This window comes from Rhipicephalus microplus, chromosome 5 (assembly GCF_043290135.1).
Source record: "Rhipicephalus microplus isolate Deutch F79 chromosome 5, USDA_Rmic, whole genome shotgun sequence".
Taxonomy (NCBI): domain Eukaryota; kingdom Metazoa; phylum Arthropoda; class Arachnida; order Ixodida; family Ixodidae; genus Rhipicephalus; species Rhipicephalus microplus.
Window position 1 is genome coordinate 127,672,403 of NC_134704.1, and position 9,308 is coordinate 127,681,710.

General features: G+C 44.4%; 1 long non-coding RNA gene across 1 annotated transcript; it reads left to right on the plus strand.

Annotated features, from left to right (window-relative positions):
* Nucleotides 1-394: 394 nt before the first annotated feature.
* On the plus strand, nucleotides 395-8,685 carry LOC142817932 (uncharacterized). The gene is made up of 2 exons (XR_012895425.1): nucleotides 395-1,022; nucleotides 8,547-8,685. It is a non-coding gene; the product is annotated as an uncharacterized LOC142817932 (long non-coding RNA).
* Nucleotides 8,686-9,308: the final 623 nt, after the last annotated feature.

Genomic DNA, 9,308 nt, shown 5'->3' on the forward strand with positions numbered 1-9,308 from the left:
TCAGTCGCTCTTTGTAAATTTTCCAACTGCCTCATTTGAGATTGAAATACATTTCAAAGTAATAATACTGCTATAATACCGGCATCAAGATTATGTTTCCTTAATATCAGTTTGAATATTACTGGCTTCGAGTCGATGATCATAAGTACGCAGATTCATCTTACGGCTCTCTTAAAACGGCTTATAAAAAGCCGCCTTATTATTTGGCGAAGCAGTATATTATGCGAGTGCAAGATTACTGCGATCATACATAATCATTCATGCATAATCGGGCTGTGCTCCAAGGACAATGCTGCTGTAAAACATTTAAGGCTGTTTTTTTTAAGGGTTTTATGGTGGGAAGTGTATATAAACGTGCTTGACTTCAGTAGTCATGATAAAAGCCACGTTTGGTGTACTTACCAGGTTGAAAGTGCTGAGCATTCGAATGTGGGTCTTCCTAGCTGCACTTGCTTTTTTTCTGTCATTGACGCAGAATGACAGCCAGTTATGTGCCAATGCAGCCCCCACTCAACGCCCTCTTCGACCTCCAGTCGGCTGTTATGCTCCTGGCTGTTTTCTAGGCATTTTAACCCATCTAAGAGTACCACGTCGTCAACGACCTCCTCCGGTACCGCGTCCAGTACCCATTCCGGCAACACCTTCGGGATCACCTTTTGGATCATCTCAAAGTTTTTCTCCTCCCGTACTTCGTCCAGGACCTGTTCCAGGAACGCCTTCTAGGTCACCTTCTGGATCATCTGAAAGTTTTTCTCCTCCCGTACTTCGTCCAGGACCTGTTCCAGGAACGCCTTCTGAATCATCTTCCCTTTCATCGCCAGGATTATCTCCTCTCATATTTCCTCGAAGACCTGTTCTTAGGTTAATTTCTTCGACATCTTCTGAATCAGGTCTAGGGGGGTCGTCAGTGATCTCTCCGGGCTCATCTCTCGTATATCCGCTCGGATCACCTTTAGAACTGCCTTCAGGATCATCTCTTGGATCACTGGTGGGATCATCTCCTGCATCATCTCCGTAACCAGGTTTGTGTTTTTTACGTGTTTTTTGGCATGGTTGGTTAAGTGGATAAAAAAGTGTCATAGCACTAGCAGACACGAACGAGAAAAATAGGATTACAGATTCGCTAACTCTCAACTGAGTGTTTATCATGAGATGGAGCAGTATATGTACATCTATGCATGGAAGAAGTTCCAATCACCACACATACATGACAGCTTGCCGCGCCAGGAAGGGTGAGCTCATTTACAGTGATCCCCACTGAAAGACAGCTGACAGATCTACCACAAACCTTCACTAGCAGGGCAGTGTTAACAATCTCTCATGCATTTGTATTGACATTCATGGGCACAACAGCGAACTCTTTCAAGAAGGTTTTTTATTCACAACGAATAGAAGTAGACACGTCGCCATCGTAACATTGGTGCATGTGCTTGTTATGTGCAGTAAACTGATCGCTTCTGAAACTCCCCGACTGCCAAATGAAAAATTTTCCACAAAAAACAGTGAACAATACACTGTATTGCTTACGCATGAAATAAAAATAGAGCTATGCTTCTCTCGATATACTGAAAGTCTGTTAACTGGCGGGCATGCGGCCTTGCATAAGCTATGCCGTCCATGCGGAGGAGTTTAAAAAATCTTACAGTCCCCAAATGAAAATTACACAAAAAAGCAGGATCGACGGTTCATCCTAGACTCTACTCTAACGGAACTGCTGCTGCAACTCGACAGAAACGAGAACACTGGCAGGAAAAGAAGTTTTTGTTCCTGCTGGACAACTTTCAGCCTCGCGACAACCAAGCTGGTTGGTCTTCGCGACTTGTTGTCACACCATCTTGACGCAGTCGAACTTCATTTTCCAAGTCTTGGTCTCAAATTGAATACTGGTATCATGCCTAGTAGGTGGAAGATGGTGTGTTTGGTTAAAAAGGTCGTACCTTAAGTTGAGCGGGCTCTACATTGTGAATATTGTACCTGCACTATTGAGGGGCTCTTTCAAAACTTTGCAATGGTAGGGCCTCAAGTATGAGCGTTCTCGACAAAGAAGCCATGAAAAGACTGCAGAATAGCAAAGCCATTGTTATTTGCCTGTGGATAAAGGAATGCCATAGTTGTTAGGAATTGTGGCGAGTACATTTCGAAAATGACGGAGCACCTCCATGGCGAAACTACGTATTTGAGGGTAGACCGGCATCCTACACATGAAAGACGGCGGCAGAATACTGACTGAAGTCTTGACGTTCATGCCACGTGATCAAAGGCGTCTGTATAACAGGCTGCTGTTTCACAACAGCTCGGCTGCTGCCATACACGGCCTTCCTAAGGTTCACAAACCTAATATCCTGCTGCAGTCGATCCTAGAGTACAGGCGCTACCCATTGCACAGTCTTTTTTTTTGCAATAATCATGGTGTGCTTCACCCCTTCTAGGGCTAACGGTGACATACGTAAACGACTTCACCGACTTTGTTTACAAGCTCAGGCAGCTGAGCCTATAGAGCGAGGACATCATGGTCTCCGTTGCAGTGAAGTCTGTTTTTCGAGCGTACTAGTGGTCTATGCTGTTGACTGCTGCTGAGCGGTGTTGAGAAACGATGACTTTTTAACGGGGCTCACCCAAACAATTTTTTAATTTTGCGCCAAGATTTTCATGCGTGATTTAAAAAACTATAAAATGCGTTTTGATATTTTCGTGGCACTGGCTTGGTCAACATTTTTTAAACTTCGCATCTGAAGACTTTCGTACACGTATACTACAATTTACTTCATTTTTATTGATTGGAAGCGACGTAGGACACAGTCGACGCCTTGAAAATTTCTTACGTCAAGACAATTGGTGTGGGATTCTCTAAGGGGTGTCGCCACCCAGATATTCTGTTCACGCATTTTTTTAAACTAAGCGTCATGTCGCGGTAAAAGTGGTGTGTTATTGATTTTGAAATGGTACTTTTGTTATACGCGAAAAATTATCATGCTCTTTCATGTACCTTTAAAATAAGGGTCAGAAGTGCGGACAAGATTTACTGGATTCCCGCGATACAAAATAAAAAAAGGTGCTCTGAGTACCTATCAAAAGATCAAAAATTAAATGAGGATGGAGGCATTTCATGATGATTCAAAGGGAAGCGCTTTGCTGTTTTAGTCGAGATCGGGTTGCTTTAGAACACATAGCTATTTAAAGAAGATTCAGTGCAGAAGTCCTTTGTATATGCTGTGGGCAAGATAAGGAAACAACACATTACCTTTTGATTAAATGTGGAGATGTACACCCAGCTGTACTTTTGGCAACCAGCCTACACGAAGCCTTTTGGAGTATAGGCATGAATATAGAAAGCTCAACGCGTCCACGACAAGAATACGTAAGAGATGTTTGGACTAATCGTAACAGAAAGCTAGAAAGAAAAGAGTTAGACAGAGAGAAAAAACAACTGATAGGAGAAAAAGGAAGAAAGGCCAACAAGAAAATGAAGGGAAAAGGTTTTTTTTTTTTTCATTTGTCCAGCTTGGTCACACAATAGGCACCGCACCGTTATAAAGGAAACGCTCGTAGCATCCATCCATCCGTCCGTCTGTCTGTCCGTCCATCGGCCCGCCCTATTTATTTCTTTTTGGTCCTTTGACTTTCTTCCCTTTCGTTGATGTTCTCTCAGACACTTCTTCTCTTTCCATATATTTCGCTATCCTTGTTTTTCTCCTCTGTCTGTGTGACGCTTTGCACTCTCCCCATCCTCATGATCACATCTCTTTGGCTCATGCTCACTTCCTTCTCGCACTCCCGTGTTACGCGATACCATTCAGGGCTATCCTGTACTCTGCTAGCATGCATGGATATCCGATCGGTTAGGACGCTGGCCTTCGCAGCGAAAGTAAGCTTCTTCGAATTCTGCCTCGTGACGATTTTTTTTTCGGCAAGAACTATTCACTGTGTTCCAACAGTTCCTTTCATTCTCAGCTTTTATTTCAGTCTGTACTCGTGCTCAGGGTTAATAGTGTCCACGCCTTAGCAGAGAGTAGTGAAATTTGGCAAATTTAGTGCCGCACAATCATAGAATTTCCGAAAGTAACTTAGAGTGATCCCTGATGCTACGATCATTCAGCCATCATGGGAATTACAGTTGATACACAAATTTGCCTAGTATTCGTTCTTGCGGGCTTTGAACGCGCTTGTCGTTTTTTGTTTGTTGTTGTGTTTAGGTTTTGTTTAAGATAAGAGATCGGGACATTGGGAACTTCGTGAGCATGGTGAGCCTAAAAGGTTCAAGGTGGTAAAGCGTAACTACTGAACTTTTGCTGAGCTACGTCTTTCGGCAAAGCGAACTCAGGCCCAACAAAGCCAAACTGAGTTGAAGGAACGAAGATTACACAGCCCTGAGATGGACTGTGATACCCGACCACAATTTAAAAACAAAGCAATGAAATGACATTCATTTTGCGAACCGTAAAACTGAAGCATGCTCAGTGAGGCTATCTGCCCTGAATATACGCATAATTTATTAAACTATGAAACCCATACGACTAACTCCATAAAAACATAACCATAGATGTGTCAAGTCTTGAAACACCGTTGTTCCTCGGATATTTCCTTTAGGTGCAGTTCTCTAAATACCTAATAAACCAAGCCTTAAAGAATGCGCCCACAAGAGGAGAAAATTTAGAAAAACTTTCTTTTTTGCAACTTTTCTTTTTAAACTTCTATTGTTTTGGGCGTGTTCTCAAAGCCATGTCCTGTAATCCTTCAAGCTCAAAACGTTTAAGTTATTGTTAATGAAGAGGCGTTAGCTGTGCTGAAGCGTTCTTACAGTGAGAGCTCTATATGGATAGCAGAAACGAAGAACCATCCAGCAGCGGTGTCACGGGCGGTCTCCATTAGCAGTGTTATCAGTTACGTCGTTCGAAGCATCGTATACTCAAGAGCGCGCGATTGGCTGCGTTGTGTGTGAGGTAAGACAACCATCCCGTTGCGCCGAGCTCGCACGGGTTTCTTCTTAAACCTTCAGTGTGGCTATGCCATGGGAAACTCTAGAAGAGCATATGAAAATATTTTTGTAGTGCAAAACAAAATACGAAAACAGCCCCGCCGCACTTGTCTAGTGACTAAGGTACTCGGCTGCTGACCCGCAGGTCACGGGATCGAATCCCAGATGTGGAGGCTGCATTTTCGATGGAGGCGAAAATGCTGTAGGCCCGTGTGCTCAGATTTGGATGCACGTTATAGAACGACAGGTGGTTAAAATTTTCGGAGCCCTTCACCATGGCCTCTCTCTTAATCATATGGTGGTTTTGGGATGTTAAACTCCACATATCAAATCAAACACGAATATGGGAAGGAATGGACTGACAGGACAGAGCGTAACTAGCAACAACATGCTTATTTTTGAACATCAAGCCGCTTTTAAGCCACAATCGTCTGGTATACAGATAAGCACGCGTAATTACTCAGATGACTGCGTGACAGCGTAATATACACGAACAAAAAAATAAAGGAAACGACACTTGAGTGAACACACGTGCTTATCTGTCTGCTTTACGATGATGACCTAAAAACTTGATGTTCGAAAATAAACATGTTGTGGCTAGTAGCGCTCTGCCCTGTCAGTCTATCCCTTCCTATTTCCGTATTTTGCCTCGCGCTACAAAATATCCTTTCATGTGCCTCACCAACTAGCCCACATTGGAACTCTCGTCTAGAAGGCCGCCGACGAAACGTGAGAATGCTCGCATCCGTCGGAACGATGGTGCAGTACGGGAACAAACACAGGCCTGGGAGACCGAGTGATGGCAGCAACTGTGCACCGATAGTCCCTCGGCCTTCCAAGTCACGATAAATCGAAACGGGAATATAAGCGCCGGCGACGTACGGATCCTGCAAACCACGCCGCTGAGTCAGCTCCTGATGTCAAACGCTTGCAACAACGCAACGTTACGGCGTCGGGAATGCGTTACCCGGGTCAAACATCTGCTTTCGGCGGGAGTTTCTCCAGCGGCACATTGGCTTCGGCTGCGACGTCTGTGACCGCCTGTGGTTCGAGAACAACGACGTGGCGCCGCCTCCAAATGAACTCGTTCCCGCGCCCGCGAGTACACCACACACTTATCCCAATCTGTTCTGTCCGCATTACTCAAAATGTGGCTCCATCACCTCCCTCTCTCATATACTATGAGACTCCATCGAAGATACATCCCCACCTGATCTTCTGACCACTCCCTCTCCCGAGGCGTGGGAAAGTGTACTCCGCCATACGAGCCTAAAAGTACAGCTCCGAGCCACATAGTGAGCTGAGGAGGTGGTAACGAGGCACAGCTTGACCGTCATTTCTCTGTGAATTCCTTTTTACTTAAATTAAGTTGTTTCTTCCTGTAAGTGACTAACGCATTGCGAAAAGCATTTAACCGCTCAATACACTCCTCCGTGACCGTGGTCATGCGAGGCACAATGCGTGGCAAGTGAAATATACACTACGGGACACTCAAGCCAAACGTGTGTCTAATCTCAATAAGAAGCACGAGCATGTAACCAATATCTTTGAAAGGCTTCTGTGGCCGTTCGATTGAACCTACTGCTAAACACCGGTTCCACACATTTCAGTTTTCGCTGGTTAACCATTTTTACAGAGTGCTTCAGTGGTCATTTTTCTAACCCGGAAGTGTTTTTACCGGGGTCCACCAAGACTTCACTCACGTGTTTCCGTCACGGAAATGCCGTCGAAAAAATCCACACTATTCGGTGATAAAGAGAAAAAGCACTGCCAATGGAACCATTGCGTCCACGACAACAGATGCCGAGCGCGCTATCCATTGTGCCATGACCATATGCTTCGCACGCTTTAAAAAATACGCCTTTCATATCTAGCACTGTCCTCTGATAGCGTTCTTGGTAAAGTGCAGTACTGCATCATGACCATGACATCCACGACTACTTCCTTCAACACGTCGTTTCTAAGAGTCTATCCCATTTGGCATGTTTCCAATAGTAAAAGTGCAACTTTGTCAACGTCTTGAAGCCCCCCCCCCCTCTTCTCAGGTGGCGGCTTTACCCAAGCGTAGGCGTGGCTCACAGCATCCATTCAGGCCAACCATTGGCCAGAGGGCCTTCACTAGAAAGGCCAGCGGTACCATTATTTCAACGTCACAGACAGGTTGCGTAGCTGTGGAATACGGCAGCTTTGCTTTTTTGACACCGCCTGCATTGTCCCCCATTACTGCACCTCTTCTTAGTCGCAATTTTACGATGCAAATTAGACACGAGAGTGCTACTGGGGGCACCCATTCCTAGTTTGCTTGCCCGTATTATTGGGTCTTACCGCTTCTTTAAGCACTGAGCTTCAAAACAAAAGGAAGCACGCACGGTGTCCACAGAGAAAGCGATGGAAATGCGGTGTTCTAGCAGACAGTCAACTCAGCATCCTATGAGTGACGTCATAACGTAGGTAGCGCCATGGTAGCTCTGCAACCTCTGGAACGGGCCTGTTTCAGCTCGATGTATCTCTGCGTAATGTATAAAGTTTCCTCAAATTACCTAGAGAAGACTCTGGCGCTGCGATCGTTCAGCAATCATTAGAATTGTGGGTATAACATAGATTTGCCTAGTCTGCGTACTTTCGGGCAGCGAACGCACTCGTGGCTTTGCTTATTGCGGGTTTTTCGTTTTCTTTAGAATGAAAGAACAAACCGTTTAAACTTCGTGATCTGATTTGAAATGGTGATCCTAAGAGGTGAAAGTGGCGAAGCATAACTGCCAAACATTTGCGTATTGTTGTTTCGTGGCAGCTTCAAGCCACGCAAAACCATAAGGAACGCAAAGTACGAATACCATGCAAATTCATGTACCTACCCATATTTCCCATGCTCCCTGAACCTTCATGCGTTGCAGCTCCCATTATTACTAGCGCCACTGTTCCTTCTATTGTACATTACGGAAAGTCTCACACGTTACCCACTGGCACTCGCCCCGCGAATAATCGCGATCGGCCAAAGGGTAGATACTATGCGGGGTGCATTTCCCTTTGGTCGGACAGGGGTGTTCAATGCATGCTGCGAGTGGGTGGCCTTAGCTCAAGTTCGGCGTCCAAACATTCGTGCTGTTTTGGCTCTCGTACAACTTTCTCTGATTATTCCTCCACGCATTAGCTACAACAGGCATCTATGACCAAAAGGGTTTGTTCAATCAATAATAATAGACGTTAATGGTCGGAATGTATGGATAAGCATCAACGTGGATGCATTCATGCTAAGTGGTTATATAGCTGTAAAACACCAACAGACAATGCGAAAGCTCTTTTATATTAAAGCACAGCAAAAGTTAAACCACTTGCCTAAGGACACCTTTTACTTTTGTGTTTTACCAATTCCTATGACGGAGGAATCGGCCATGTTTTTTTAATTCAAATATTCCTAGGCACTTCTTATTTCTCAATATAATACTCGCATCAATCTAGGCCACATTTCGACAAAGGCTCGTCCCTTGAAAAACAATCACTTAGGGCATACAATGTTGATATCTCATACTGTTCTGAGATAGCTGGCCAAATAATTGCCCTTATTTCGCAGGAAATCTGGAATGGATTGACAATCAACGGATTAGGGGTCCTGGTTTTGGTGGGTGCTGACGAGGACTGTTCTGCTAAATCTTTGACTCGACACAATGGCCGAACATTTCAAAGGTGGAATAAAGTGTTCTTCACTCAAACGTCAAAACTTCAAACAGAGCATCTGCCCGCAGGCGAAACACGCTCATCTTTCAGCATGATGGGATTCGTACATAGCGTAAAAACTTCATGCACTAATTCAGCGATAATTTTCTGTGCAATATACCAATATACGTATAGTGGTATACCAATATACGTATAGTGGTATCCCATGGCGCAAGAGTACTATGCAATCCACATCTCAGACACCATTGAGTTGCATCAGAGAGGCATATTTTGGTAGTGAAACAAAATAGGTCATCGTGAGATGGAATGCACAGCGGAATTCGGTTCTGTAAGCGACCAATCTAATCTAGCACTGGACGATGGACTTGGAAGAAAATAAAGGAAGCAATCATAGCTGACTTAAAGTATTGGTTTGGCACCTTTCGAAGCTTCAATAAATATTTATTAAACACTTTTAAAGCATAAATCTTGCACCCACTCGAATTTTTCGTGCAATTTCTTGGCTTATACGAGCGAAGTATTTACACACGGTTGGCTAAAGATTTCGGACGAAGAGCGCAGTGGAGGCTGATCAAACGAGGAAGAGTTATAGGGGAAGAAGCATAAAGTAATGCAAGCTACTGCAAATGCACGACAAAGAGTGTACTCAAATACATGA